Below are 16,276 nucleotides of genomic sequence, written 5' to 3' on the forward strand. Positions count from 1 at the left end.
CTAGGAGGTGTGTACATCCCCCCGGAAGACTCCCCATACTACCACGCGTCGCAGTTCGGTGAGGTGGCTGCTCGCACGAGGGGTTCAGAGAAAACGGTGGTGATGGGTGACTTTAACGCCAGAGTAGGAGAACCTATAATTAGAGACGAAATGGGAAACCTATATGAATACCGAGAGGTGAAAGACATAACTAAGAATGACCATGGCAAAATACTTGTGAATGTGTGCAACAATAATAAAATGGTGATTGTTAACCACTTAAAAACAGGTAATAAGGTTGTAGGAGGTGGTTTGTCATTTAGACGAAAGGATGGGTGGATTTCCGAGATTGATTTGTGTTTAGTAAAGGAAAATGCTGTAGATTTGATTGAAGGACTTGTAGTGAATCAAGAGATAGGAAGATCAGACCATGCACCTCTGAGTGTTACTTTGAACCTAGACAGTGGAGTGTGTGCGCCAGCCAGAGAACTGTTAGCTAGGTCAGTAGACTTGGGTAATTCATGCTACCATCAGTCACAGCATAAACTACGTAAGAGTGTATGTCACAAGAGAGTGAATTTAGAGAGCATGGCAAATGAATTACATAGCCTTGCTGCGCCACAAGTGAACACAACTGAGGATATAGAAGCAGTGTTAGAAGCAGGATATTCCACCATTATGGAGTGCGCACGGAGACATACGGTGCGGGGTTTGGGTCGCACTCAGGCGTGGGATGAAACTCAACAGAGGTGGAAAAGATTGCTTGATGAAAATGACTGTAAGACGATTTGGAAGTCAATTAATTGGAAAGGAAAACTACAATATGAGGACATGGAAAAGCCTTCAGAACTTAATTTTCAAGAACATTTTGAAAAGTTATTGAATCCATCTAGTGAGCAACCGATTGCCGATAGTGTGTTACATGTTGATGATTTGGAAAATATGCCATATATACCAATTTTAGACGATCCTTTTTCTATGACTGAACTTGACGATGCACTGAATGTTACGAAGAACAAAAGTTATATAGGATTATGCCCGGCCATGATTAAGGTGTTTGATGTAACATGGAAGTTATTTATCTTGAATGTGTTTAATGTAGTGTTCACTCAAATATGTTACCCCCTGTTATGGTGTTACAACAAGCTAATTGTATTATTTAAGTCAGGTAATCGTATGATTTGTGGTAATTATAGAGGAATCACTATAATGGATACTCTAGCTAAAGTTTATGACACTATGATATTGAATAGATTGAAATTATGGTGGAACATCGACAAGTGTCAAGCGGGAGCACAAAAACAGAGAGGCTGTGTTGAACAGATTACTGCTTTGAGGTTACTCTGTGACTATGTTATGTACAAGAAGAGAAAACTGTATGTCCTGTTTATAGATTTTAGTAAGGCATACGATCGGGTCCCCAGAGGAAAACTTATAGATGCTTTAAAAGAGCGTGGATGTGGTAAGGTAATGATTAGAGCCATTAAAGCTATGTATACCTGTACTAGAAATATTATGAAATCTGCAATCATTGAATCATCTGTTGGTGTTCGTCAAGGGGCCCCGACCAGTTGTCTGCTTTTTACTTTGTATATTGACCATATGGTAAAGATGCTGAAAAACGAAATAGCAGCAGACGATTTCTTAGGAAGTTTACATACAATGCTGTTAATGGATGACGCAGTGATCGTTGCAACAAGTAGAGAAATGTGTGAAAAGAAAATGAACATCGTGTTACGTTATTGTAGTGAATACGGAATGCTTATCAATGAGAAGAAAACAAAATTTTTTGTGGTAAACGGTGATGATAGAGACAAACATGACTTAAAGGTGGGTGAGGTGGTAGTGAACTATGCTGCCAGGTACTTGTACCTCGGTGCCTGGTTCACAGACACTGCCGGAATGGACGATGTACTTAACATGCACCAAACAATGAGTGAAGCGACACTAAACAAATTTTCTATTTTTTGTGCAGCAAATACATTAATGCCATTTATATTGAAGAAAAAGGTTTTTGATGCTGCCGTGACGTCAGCCTTACTGTACAGTTGTGAGTCGTGGCTGACAAACAAGACTAAGAACTTAGAAAGACAATACAACAGTTTAGTAAAGTGTTTATTAGGTGTGAGAAAAAATACCAGCATAAATTTATGTATGGTTGAAAGCGGCATTTTACCTGTAATAGAATTAGTAAAGCGAAGGAGGAAAAACTTCTTAAAATCTAAGTTGGAGGTCATAGATATGGAACAACCTTTTTATATTGTGTATGACCTTTGCAGGAGAGAAAACACACCTGGATATAGATTCCTTAATAGAGAAATATCCCTGATATCAGATAATGACCCCATGGAAAAATTGAGAAATATTTTGAGGAACACACCGAACAGTGCCACTAAGATCCGGACATATGTGAATGACTTTAACCCGACACTGACAGTTCACAATATTTATAAGACTGATAAGTATGTGCCCGATTACCAGCGAGAGGCATTCACAAGACTGAGATTAATGTCACACAATCTAAGAATTGAAACAGGCAGGTGGAGTCGAACGCCAACTGAGCAGAGAGTATGTTTGTGCGACGGTGTTCATGTTCAAACCGAAAAACATGTGTTGTTAGAGTGCACAATGACTGCTGATCTACGTAATAGTTATCAAATGCTCAGATTTGGCGATATAAATGACATAATGGAAGAGAATATCTATATACAGGAAGTGTGTAGCTATATTTTTGAAGTACTGAGTACATACGTATAATATGTAAGAATCACCTCTACATCAAATGCATGTTTGTTACTTTTCATGGACAAAAGTACTTGTACAATTATTTGTTCTTCGTTTATTTTGTAAAAGGATTCTTTTGTCAATAAACAACTAACTAACTACACGTACTGGTTACAGTATTGCACCTGCACCCCGCCACTGTTCAAACTCTGTCTATCATTCTCATCACCGTTGATCACAAAGAACTTGGTTTTCTTCTCATTGATTAGCATTCCACTTTCTTTACAGAATTCCGAAACAGAGGCTAGTTTTTTTAAGCACATTTTTCGGGAAGTCGCAAGTACTACAGCATCATCCATTAGTAGTAATACATGTAAACTACCGAGAAAGCCATCTCTTTCTACAGTTTTTTTTAGCATTTGTACCATTTTATCTATATATATTACAAATAATAAACTACTTGTTGGTGCACCTTGGCGGACACCTACAGTTGTGTCTATTATTGCAGATTTCAATATGTTCTTCGTGCAAGTGTACATTGCTTTTATGATATACAACATTACTTTACCACATCCTAATTCTTTTAATCTCTTAACCAATTTATTTCTGGGCACTCTGTCATAAGCTTTACTAAAGTCAATGAAAAGTACATACAATTTATTTTTCTTATAATTGGCATAATCACATAGTAATCTTAAGGATATCACATGTTCCAAGCACCCTCTGCCTTTTTGAGCGCCTGCCTGACATTTATCAATGTTAAACCAAAGTTTAAGTCTGTTCAATATTAATGTGTCAAAAATCTTAGCTAGTGTGTCCATGATACATATACCTCTATAATTTCCACATAACATCTTGTTACCTGACTTAAACAGTACTGTTAGTTTGCTATAACACCATACTTGGGGGTACAACACTTTCATTAATATAATATTGAATATTGTCAAGAAGAACATTAACCAAGATGCTGGTAACATTCTGAACACACCAGGACACATTCCACAGTAACTCTTATTCACATTTATATCACAATTTACCTGACTCAGTTCCTCATACGTGAAAGGATCATCTAATATGGGTATATAAGGTGCTGTACTAATATCACAACTGAAACTTGTTCGTGCATTTTCAGTATTCAATAGTTTTTCAAAATGTTCTTTAAATTGAGCATCGTTGGGTCTGTCACCTTTATTTTGATCAACGTTTCCTTTCCAGTTGATAGATTTCCATATCATTTTTGTGTCGTTGGTCTCCAATATTCTCTTCCATCTTGGCTCCATCGAGACCCAGTTGTTGTTCGCAGCAACTTGTCGTTGTCGGTTCGTCACTCTGGTGGTGGGAACAGCAGCAGCAGCAGCAGCCGCCCTGATGATGCGGCAACCTTCGGTTACCGCTGCCTCCACCTCATGTACCTCGCTGTTCTCTGTCAGTACTGGAGTTGGGGTCACTTGTAATTCCCTTGTCAGTGCGCCTAGGTCCACATCCTTGTACTGTATGCTCTTAAGTAGTGATGGCTGTATCTTATCTGCACACCGTAGCTTCCCCAGTGCTGATGCCCTGCGCAGCAGCTCGGTAGAAGACGCAGCCTGTCTTGCAGCGATGGTCACGGTGACACAGAGAGGGGCGTGGTCAGATCTCGGTACTGTTTGATCCATGTGGAGGTTTGTGATCATATCTACACATTCATTCTTAATCACACATAAGTCAATTTCAGATAACCAACGTTCGCGTCTTCTGAATGATAAGTCGCCTCCTAATAATTTCCCGTTGCGGTGAAGGTGGTTTGCCACGGCCAGGTGGCAGGCAGGTGGTGGCGGTGGATACTCGTCCAGCAGGACAGGTGGTGGCGGTGGATACACGTCCAGAAGAACAGGTGGTGGCCGTGGATACCCATCCAGCAGAACAGGTGGTGGTGGTGAATACCCGTCCAGCAGGACAGGTGGTGGCGGTGGATACTTGTTCAATAGGACAGGTGATGGCAGTGAATATCCATCCCGCAGGACAAGTGAGGAAGTGAATACCCATACAGCAGGAGAGGTGGTGGAAGTGAATACCCATCCCACAGGACAGGTGGTGGCGGTGGGTACCTGTCTAGCAAGACAGGTGGTGGCAATGGATACCTGTTCAGCAGGACAGGTGGTGGCTCTGGATACCCGTCCAGCAGGACAGGTGGTGGCAGTGGATACCCGACCAACAGGACAGGTGGTGGCAATGGATACCCGTCCAGCAGGAAAGGTGGTGGCAGTGGATACCCGTCCAGAAGGACATGTGATGGTCATGGCGGTGGATATCCGTCCAGCAGGACAGGTGGTGGCAGTAGATGCAAATCCAGCAGGACAGGTGGAGGCAGTGAATACCCATCCAGCAGGACAGGTCGTGGCGGTGGATACCAGTCCAGCAGGACAGGTGGTGGCAGTGAATACCCGTCCAGCAGGAGAGTGATCGCGGAGAATATCCGTCCAGCAGGACAAGTGGTGGCGGTGGATACCTGTCCAGCAGGACAGGTGGTGGCGGTGGATCCCAGTCCAGCAGGACAGGTGGTGGCGGTAGATACCGGACCTGCAGGACAGGTGGTGGCAATGGATACCCATCCAGCAGGACAGGTGGTGGCAGTGGATACCCGTCCAGCAGGACAGGTGGTGGCGGTGGATGCCCGTCCAGCAGGACAGGTGTTGGCAGTGGATGCCGGTCCAGCAGGACAGGTGGTGGCAGTGAATACCCGTCCAGCAGGACAGGTGAAGGCAGTGAATACCCGTCCAGCAGGACAGGTGGTGGCAGTGAATACCTGTCCTGCAGGACAGGTGATGGCAATGAATATTCGTCCAGCAGGAAAGGTGATGGCAGTGAATACCCGTCGCGCAGGACAGGTGGTGGCCGTGGATAACCTTCCAGCATGAGAGGTAGTGGCGGTGAATACCCGTCCAGCAGGACAGGTGGAGGCGGTGGATACCCGCTCTGCAGGACAGTAGTGGCGGTAGATACCCGTCCAGCAGGACAGGTGATGGTCATGGGGGTGGATACCCGTCCAGCAAGACAGGTGGTGGCGGTGGATACCCGTCCAGCAGGATAGGTGATGGTAATGGCGGTGGATACCCGGCCTGCAGGACAGGTGGTGGCAATGGATACCCGTCCAGCAGGACAGGTGGTAGTCATGGCGGTGGATACCCGTCCAACAGGATAGGTGGTAGTCATGGCTGTGGATACCTGTCCAGCAAGACAGGTGGTGGCGGTGAATACCCGTCCAGCAGGATAGGTGATGGTCATGGCGGTGGATACCTGGCCTGCAGGACAGGTGGTGGCAATGGATACCCATCCAGCAGGACAGGTGGTGGCAGTGGATACCCGTCCAGCAGGACAGGTGGCGGCGGTGGATGCCCGTCCAGCAGGACAGGTGATGGTCATGGCGGTGGATACCCGTCCAGGTGATGACAGTGAATACCCGTCCAGCAGGACAGGCGATGGCAGTGAATACCCGTCCCGCAGGACAGGTGGTGGCCGTGGATAACCTTCCAGCAGGACAGGTAGTGGAGGTGAATACCCGTCCAGCAGGACAGGTGGTGGCGGTGGATACTCGTCCTGCAGGACAGGCGGTGGAAGTGAATACCCGTCCAGTAGGACAGGTGATGGTCATGGCGGTGGATACCCGGCCTGCAGGACAGGTGGTGGCAAAGGATACCCGTCCAGCAGGACAGGTGGTGGCAGTGGATACCCGTCCAGCAGGACAGGTGGTGGCGGTGGATGACTGTCCAGGAGGGCAGGTGATGGTCATGGCGGTGGATACCCATCCAGCAGGACAGGTGGTGGCGGTGGATACCCGTCCAGAAAGACAGGTGGTGGCGGTGGATTCCTGTCCAGCAGGATAGGTGGTGGTAATGAATACCCGCCCTGCAGGACAGGTGGTGGCGGTGGATACCCGTCCAGCAGAACAGGTGATGGTCATGGCGGTGGATACCCGCCCTGCAGGACAGGTCGTGGCGGTGGATACCCGTTCAGCAGGACAGGTGATGGTCATGGCGGAGGATACCCATCCAGCAGGACAGGTGATGGTCATGGCGGTGGACACTCGTCCAGCAGGACAAGTGGTGGCGGCGGATACCCGTTCAGCAGGACAGGTGGTAGTCATGGCGGTGGATACCCGTCCAGCAAGACAGGTGGTGGCTCTGCATAAGCATCCAGCAGGGTGGCGGTGGATACCCATCCAGCAGGACAGGTGGTAGTCATGGCGGTGAATACCCTTCCAGCAAGACAGATGATGGTCGTGGCGGTGGATACCCGCCCTGCAAGACAGGTGGTGGCGGTGGATACCCGTCCAGCAGGACAGGTGGTAGTCATGGCGGTGGATACCAGTCCAGTAGGACAGGTGGCAGTCATGGCGATGGATACCCGTCCAGCAGGATAGGTGATGGTCATGGCGGCGGGTATGGTGGATACCCGCCCTGAAGGACAGATGGTGGCAATAGATACCCGTCCAGCAGGACAGGCGGTGGCAGTGGATACCCGTCCAGTAGGACAGGTGGTGGCAGTGGATGCCCGTCCAGCTGGACAGGTGGTGGTCATGGCGGTGGATACCCGTCTAGCAGGACAGGTGATGGCATTGAATACCAGTCCAGCAGGACAGGTGATGGCAGTGAATACCCGTCCCGCAGGACAGGTGGTGGCCATGGATAACCTTCCAGCATGACAGGTAGTGGCGGTGAATACCCGTCCAGCAGGACAGGTGGTGGCTGTGGATACGCGTCCAGCAAGACAGGTGGTGGCGGTGGATTCCTGTCCAGCAGGATAGGTGGTGGTAATGGATACCCGCCCTGCAGGACAGGTGGTGGCGGTGGATACCCGTCCAGCAGCACAGGTAATGGTCAAGGCGGTGGATACCCGGCCTTCAGGACAGGTGGTGGCTGTGGATACCCGTCCAGCAGGACAGGTGATAGTCACGGCGGTGGATACCCGCCCTGCAGGACAGGTGGTGGCGGTTGATACCCGTTCAGCAGGACAGGTGATAGTCATGGCGGTAGATACCCATCCAGCAGGACAGGTGATGGTCATGGCGGTGGACACTCGTCCAGCAGGACAAGTGGTGGTGGTGGATACCCGTCCAGCACGACAGGTGATGGTCATGGCGGTGGATACCCGTCCAGTAGGACAAGTGGTGGCGGGGGATACCCGTCCAGCAGGACAGGTGGTGGCGGTGGATGCCCATCCAGCAGGACAGGTGGTGGCAGTGAATACCCGTCCAGCAGGACAGGTGGTGGCGGTGGATGCCCGTTTAGCAGGAGAGGTGGTGTCAGTGATTACCCGTCCAGCAGGACAGGTGATGGCAGTGAATACCCGTCCAGCAGGACAGGTGATGGCAATGAATATTCGTCCAGCAGGACAGGTGATGGCAGTGAATACCCGTCCCGCAGGACAGGTGGTGGCCGTGGATAACCTTCCAGCATGACAGGTAGAGGCGGTGAATACCCGTCCAGCAGGACAGGTGGTGGCGGTGAATACTTGTCCTGCAGGACAGGCGGTGGCAGTAGATACCCGCTCTCCAGGACAGTGGTGGCGGTAGATACCCGTCCAGCAGGACAGGTGATGGTCATGGCGGTGGATACCCGTCCAGCAAGACAGGTGGTGGCGGTGGATACCCGTCCAGCAGAATAGGTGATGGTCATGGCGGTGGATACCCGGCCTGCAGGACAGGTGGTGGCAATGGATACCCGTCCAGCAGGAAAGGTGGTGGCAGTGGATACCCGTCCAGCAGGACAGGTGGTAGTCATGGCGGTGGATACCCGTCCAGCAGGATAGGTGGTAGTCATGGTGGTGGATACCCGTCCAGCAAGACAGGTGGTGGCGGTGAATACCCGTCCAACAGGATAGGTGATAGTCATGGCGGTGGATACCCGGCCTGCAGGACAGATGGTGGCAATGGATACCCGTCCAGCAGGACAGGTGGTGGCAGTGGATACCCGTCCAGCAGGACAGGTGGTGGCGGTGGATGCCCGTCCAGCAGGACAGGTGATGGTCATGGTGGTGGATACCCGTCCAGGTGATGGCAGTGAATACCCACAGGACAGGCGATGGCAGTGAATATCCGTCCCGCGGGACGGGTGGTGGCCGAGGATAACCTTCCAGCAGGACAGGTAGTGGAGGTGAATACCCGTCCAGCAGGACAGGTGGTGGCGGTGGACACTCGTCCTGCAGGGCAGGCGGTGGCGGTGGATACCCGTCCAGCAGGACAGGTGATGGTCAAGGCGGTGGATACCCGGCCTGCAGGACAGGTGGTGGCAAAGGATACCCGTCCAGCAGGACAGGTGGTGGCAGTGGATACCCGTCCAGCAGGACAGGTGGTGGCAGTGGATACCCGTCCAGCAGGACAGGTGGTGGCGGTGGATGACTGTCCAGGAGGACAGGTGATGGTCATGGCGGTGGATACCCATCCAGCAAGACAGGTGGTGGCGGTGGATACCCGTCCAGCAGGACAGGTGGTGGCGGTGGATTCCTGTCCAGCAGGATAGGTGGTGGTAATGGATACCCGCCCTGCAGGACAGGTGGTGGCGGTGGATACCCGTCCAGCAGGACAGGTGATGGTCATGGCGGTGGATACCCGCCCTGCAGGACAGGTGGTGGCGGTGGATACCCGTTCAGCAGGGCAGGTGATGGTCATGGCGGTGGATACCCATCCAGCAGGACAGGTGATGGTCATGGCGGTGGACACTCGTCCAGCAGGACAAGTAGTGGCAGTGGATACCCGTCCAGCACGACAGGTGATGGTCATGGCGGTGGATACCCGTCCAGCAAGACAGGTGGTGGCTCTGCATAACCATCCAGCAGGACAGGTGGTGGCGGTGGATACCCATCCAGCAGGACAGGTGGTAGTCATGGCGGTGGATACCCGTCCAGCAGGATAGGTGATGGTCATGGCGGTGGATACCCGTCTAGCAGGACAGGTGATGGCATTGAATACCAGTCCAGCAGGACAGGTGATGGCAGTGAATACCCATCCCGCAGGACAGGTGGTGGCCGTGGATAACCTTCCAGCATGACAGGTAGTGGCGGTGAATACCCGTCCAGCAGGACAGGTGGTGGCGGTGGATACCCGTCCAGCAAGACAGGTGGTGGCGGTGGATTCCTGTCCAGCAGGATAGGTGATGGTAATGAATACCCGCCCTGCAGGACAGGTGGTGGCGGTGGATACCTGTCCAGCAGGACAGGTGATGGTCATGGCGGTGGATACCCGGCCTTCATGACAGGTGGTGGCTGTGGATACCCGTCCAGCAGGACAGGTGATAGTCACGGCGGTGGATACCCGCCCTGCAGGACAGGTGGTGGCGGTGGATACCCGTTCAGCAGGACAGGTGATGGTCATGGCGTTAGATACCCATCCAGCAGGACAGGTGATGATCATGGCGGTGGACACTCGTCCAGCAGGACAAGTGGTGGCGGTGGATACCCGTCCAGCACGACAGGTGATGGTCATGGCGGTGGATACCCTTCCAGCAGGACAAGTGGTGGCGGGGAATACCCGTCCAGCAGGACAGGTGGCAGTCATGGCGGTGGATACCCGTCCAGCAGGATAGGTGATGGTCATGGTGGCGAGTATGGTGGGTACCCGCCCTGCAGGACAGATGGTGGCAATAGATACCCGTCCAGCAGGACAGGTGGTGGCAGTGGATACCCATCCAGCAGGACAGGTCGTGGCGGTGGATGCCCGTCCAGCTGGACAGGTGGTGGTCATGGCGGTGGATACCCGTCTAGCAGGACAGGTGATGGCATTGAATACCAGTCCAGCAGGACAGGTGATGGCAGTGAATACCCGTCCCGCAGGACAGGTGGTGGCCGTGGATAACCTTCCAGCATGACAGGTAGTGGCGGTGAATACCCGTCCAGCAGGACAGGTGGTGGCGGTGGATACTCGTCCTGCAGGGCAGGCGGTGGCGGTGGATACCCGCCCTGCAGGACAGTGGTGGCGGTAGATACCCTTCGTACAGGACAGGTGGTGGCGGTGAATACACGTCCTACAAGGACAGATGGTGGCGGTGGATACCCGTCCTGCAGGACAGGTTATATTCATGGCGGTGGATACCCGTCCAGCACGACAGGTGATGGTCGTCGCGGTTTATACCCGTCCTACAGGACAAGTGATGGCGGTGGATACCCGTCCTACAGGTCAGGTGGTGGCGGTGGATACCTGTCCTACAGGACAGGTGGTGGCGGTGGATACCCGTCCTTCAGGACAGGTGATGGTCATGGCGGTGGATATCCGTCCTACAGGACAGGTGGTGGCGGTATATACCTGCCCTGCAGGACAGGTGATGGTCATGGCGGTGGATATCCGTCCTACAGGACAGGTGGTGGCGGTGTATACCGATGGTCATGGCGGTGGATATCCGTCCTACAGGACAGGTGGTGGCGGTGTATACCCGCCCTGCAGGACAGGTGATGGTCGTGGCGGTGGATACCTATCCTGCAGGACAGGTGGTGGTGGTGGACACCTGCCCGTCCCGCAGAATTGACTTCCAATATCATTCTCCCTCCACTGAGGTGCTGTGGTTCAGGAGTACTCCTTCTTTTCATTTGACGGTCTCCTTTCCAATGTTCTGTGTTTTCACTGAAGGACGCCCTTCACGAAGTGGATGACGTCCATCGCGTCTTTATTGTGTGAGGTTGCGTCAGATTTTCTCTTAGTTTATTCTACTTTTGCTGTTCCCTGGTGGCTTGCCTCGTGACTCTCCCTGAACTGGTAGTTTAGTCGTCCCTGGCAGCGGCCGACTCTGCCCTGGTGCAGGCATACTGCTGGGCTGAGTCCCACTTGGGGAACCTCGCCCTGGTCTGTGCGATCCTCACCCCCTCCTGCTACGAGAGCTGGACGTTGGGGTAAACAAACTTTTTATCGTATAAAACGATTTTAAAATTAAATACTTATTGTGATCCTCATCGGTGCGACAAGACATTTGTAGATTGAGTGAAGAGAGATGGTGAGGAAGGGATCGCAGGTTTGGGGCGTGAAGGGTGAGGAGAGAGAAGGCACGGTGTGTGGAAGGTTTGTTTGGAGGGGCTGTTTTGCCATAACAGGAAGGTGTGGCTTTAAGAAGAAGAAGAAGAAAGTGAAGCAGCAGCAGCATAAAAAAAAAGAGAGTGCACATGTGTGTGCAGATTTAACTGGGGCTTAAGAAAAAATAAATAAAATAAATAATTGGAAATTGATTGTAGTGTGTATACTTTATATGCACATTGTCACTACTACTACTAGCCTACTGGCTCCTTGTAGCTGCTTCTTATTAATTCTCTCTTCCAGCATTATTGTAACTATAAATCTCTCTTCCAACATTATTCTAACTATAACAAGAATTTATAATAATTAGGAGAATATTGATGACGTGGTAAGCATGATGGCAAATATTTACATCTTTGTTTCTTCCATATATCGCTTTATATTACTTCCAAGGTTTTCCTTCTGCGTTTGTTCCTTTTCTTTCTTTCAGGCTCAGAGTGAGCATCGTAGGAATGGCAGCCATCTTGATAGACTTGTAAAAACTGGGAACACCACCGACAGCTTCAGCAGGTCCTGGCACTGGTTCTTCAGTGTTGAGTGGCAACCGTTCATTTGACAAAGAATAGCTGTTTCAAGGGTTTAGGGAAAAAAGTTTTAAAGTTACAAGTTTGTTCACATTTTGTCTGCTCGTGTGTGGAAGTAATTTCGCAGTCTGTCAGTAGCACATCGGACTGCCCTCCGTCTTGTATCACTGAGCTGCTGCATTTATTTATTTTTTTCAGGTCACTTTTTGTTTGCTCTAGAACAAATCTTAGAAGTTATATGAGTAACTAATGTCCTTGAATTCATTGTTATTTTCATTTGTTTATTTATTTATTTATTTTTTCCTTCTTCTTCATCATCATCTTCTTTTTCTTCTTTTCTTCTTCTTCTTCTTCTTCTTGTTCTTCTTGTTCTTGTTCTTCTTCTTCTTCTTCTTCTTCTTCTGCTTCTTCTTCTTCTTTTTTTTTTTTTTCTTCTTCTTCTTCTTCTTGTTTTTTGTTCTTCCGCTTCTTCTTTTTCTTCTTCTTCTTCTTCTTATTATTATTATTATAATTATTGTTATTATTATTATTATTATTATTATTATTATTATTATTATTATTATTATTATTATTATAATTATTGTTATTATTATTATTATTATTATTATTATTATTATTATTATTATTATTATTATTGTTATTATTATTATTATTATTATTATTATTATTATTGTTGTTGTTCAGACATTCCGACAAGCTGGAGGAGGAGGTGAGAAGAAATACAAGTGTTGGGAGGTGAGTTTATTCCCGACTAGTTCCCCTGAAGAAACTTGTGCGAAACTAGTCGGGAATAAACTATCCTCCCAGCACTTGTTTCTTCTCACCTCCTCCTCCATTATTAGCATCATTATATTCCGGAATTACTAGTAAGTAGTGACGTCAGTAAATTTGCGAATGACACCAAATTACGAAGATAAGACAGGACTGGATAGAAAGTATGATTGGACAGAAAAGTGTGAAATGAAATTCGATATCAATGAGGTAGCGTTCTCTACGTAAGAAGTAAGAGAGAGAGAGAGAGAGAGAGAGAGAGAGAGAGAGAGAGAGAGAGAGAGAGAGAGAGAGAGAGAGAGAGAGAGAGGGATGCACAATATATAACAGCAGCTTAAAGGCCAGGGAGATAGCTAAATCTTCGAGAGAGAGAAAACAAAGTGATACTACAAGTCTGCGGCCTATAAAACAGTGCATTTAGTGCTTTGATAAGGCCTCTCTTACATTACGGTGTACAGTTGTGGCTGTGCAAAGAAGAGTGACTAGGATGATCCAGGGACTGAAAAAAAAAAAAGCTAGTCACTGGAATGGTGTAGGGAGCGTGGTGATACGATAGAGGTATTTCGATATCATTAAGGTAGGCTTTACCTCCTCATACGGTGTTCCATCCCTCGAAGTAATAATAATGATAATAATAATAATAATGATAATAATAATAATAATAATAAGTGAATTGATAAGTAAATACATCCGCCAATTCATGATGACTTAAGATTTCTCGGCCTGGGTGCTGGACCTTACAAGTCTCCTGATACTTCATCTCCTTGCTATTCTTGTGTCATGTGCCTTACCCGAATAGAATGTCTGGCGGGGGGGAGGGGGGGAAAGGTGACAGGCGAGGTGTAGGCTGAGGGTCATGGCAGGGTTAGTTGGGAGAGCTCAGCCCCAGTGAACGCTCGTGTGTGTCAGCTGAAGGACACCAACACTGCCCGGTGATCCATCTGGGTGGTGCCAAGCGAGGAACATGTACTGGTGTTTTGGTGAGTAGATTAGGTAGTGGTGATACGAAGAGATTTAACAATACGGCCCTTAGATGTTCTTCCATATGATGTATGCTAACAATCGTGTGTGTGTGTGTGTGTGTGTGTGTGTGATGGGAATAAGGTACCTAAGTTTGTTAGTGAACACGTACTATTATTTAGTATACTATCATTTGCTCCTTTACTTTACTGAAAACAGTACGGTTCATATTGAAAGCATGTTATAAAACTACATTGTGGTTTGTAAGCATGAACTCTGCCGTCTCCCATCGTCTGCAGCAGTGACTACGTGAGGTGGAGACTAAAGGAAGGGGAGTAGGGGAGCTGCCAGGTGCCTCCACACGCCCCACAATTGCACGAGGGAACATTCTTTTCTTGTTCTTTCACAACATCCTCACTTTATTTTACCAACCGTGATTCAAGTAAGAGAGAAATCCAAACAATTTTAAACCGTCAAATAAACTCACCGTTCGCGAAAATATTCTAACGTGTATTTTGAAATTGCCGCGTGACTGGATATGTAAGGGAAAGTGGAAAGCCAGGAAGCGCCACAAGCATAATGTTATTCAGTCTTGGAAGATGATTGAGTTACCCCGGTTAGCATCCAAAACTGGAAAGGTGTGGATATTCTTTAAGTAAAACGTCGACCTGCTATACCATGGAACTGAGGTTTCATAAGCGAGTGGGGTTATTCGTCCTAGTGGAAACATTGTTGATTGACCATTCTATAATTATCATATTAGCCAATATAACAAATAGTTTACCTAAAGGAACTGGTGTGTGATTATTGTACGACACTATACGCAGATTATCAACTTCCAAGAGGAATTATTCTGCGATTACGTTGGAAGTGGTAAACTATTCTGTAATTATCGAACTTACCGCTATAAAGAAACTCTATCTATAATCATCACTAATCCGAAATTATTGTACTCGACACTACAAAGATAATTTACATGAACGAATGAAATGTGTATTGTCATAAACCATACAACCATCTTTCCCTTACTCTAGGTGCGGCGTTGATGCTGGTAACAGTGGTGGGGATCCCGGCACACAGCCAGCAGGCATCGGCAGCATCCTTCCGCCTGGTCACCGCTTACACGTTAAACCGAACTGATGACTCCACTCAAAACATTTCTCAGGTAACACTTAATACACCGCACCGAAGATGGATAGATAAGTACTATTACTTGTATATTTTCAGTCTTAAAGTTAGAGAAAAGTGTGATTTTCTTTTAATGAATTGTACATGAATATCTCAAAAGCTCATGGAAGGATGCATGAACTTGGGAAAGGTTAGGAATCACTGCCCTATATGATATACCAATAGCGTGAAAATAACAGCTATAGGACACTTCTTTATTACATGTCTATAAATTCAATATAATGACACTATTTGGTCGTGGTCCTTCAGCGACATGTCATTTAAGTGGTTTGGTTAGGGTAGAAATTATATCTAAGTGAACTAATGTATTAGAGAGAGAGAGAGAGAGAGAGAGAGAGAGAGAGAGAGAGACTGAAGCTTCAACTTTTCTTGTATTTCAGAGTGGGGACCTCTCCCTCCACCCGGTCCCTTACCTTGGCTGTGCAGGTGGGTGGGTGCATAACCTAACGTGTCTTAAAAGAAGGAACAATACACTAACTAAATTTAATGACGTTTTTTTCAATTTAAGACTCAAGATGAACACCTGCTGGAATAAATCACACACACACACACACACACACACACACACACACACACACACACACACACACACACACACACACACACACACACACACACACACACACACACACCTCCTCCCACTCGCCTAATGTAAGATGTCGTTGTTCACAGACTGACCTGACTAACTGTGGATGCAATGTCACCGGGAATTACTCAGGTCGCGTCCTCCAGGTGACAGGTGGCTACACAGGTGATGCGCTCAAAGTCGTGGCGCAGAGGTACCAGCATGTGGGGGGCGTTGGATCAGCTGAGGAGTTGGTGAGCGTAGCGTGGCACCCCGAGGAAGAGGTGAGAGAGCGTGAGAATATTACCTTATACATTTTCTTGTTATATATATATATATATATATATATATATATATATATATATATATATATATATATATATATATATATATATATATATATATATATATATATATATATATATATATATATATATATATATATATATTGTTTTGTCTTTATTTTTTTTTTATTTTTCCTGTATGTCATGTTTAGTTTTATCTGTTGCCTTGTCTTCCTATATTTATTTT

This window comes from Scylla paramamosain, chromosome 5, assembly GCF_035594125.1.
Source record: "Scylla paramamosain isolate STU-SP2022 chromosome 5, ASM3559412v1, whole genome shotgun sequence".
Lineage (NCBI taxonomy): Eukaryota > Metazoa > Arthropoda > Malacostraca > Decapoda > Portunidae > Scylla > Scylla paramamosain.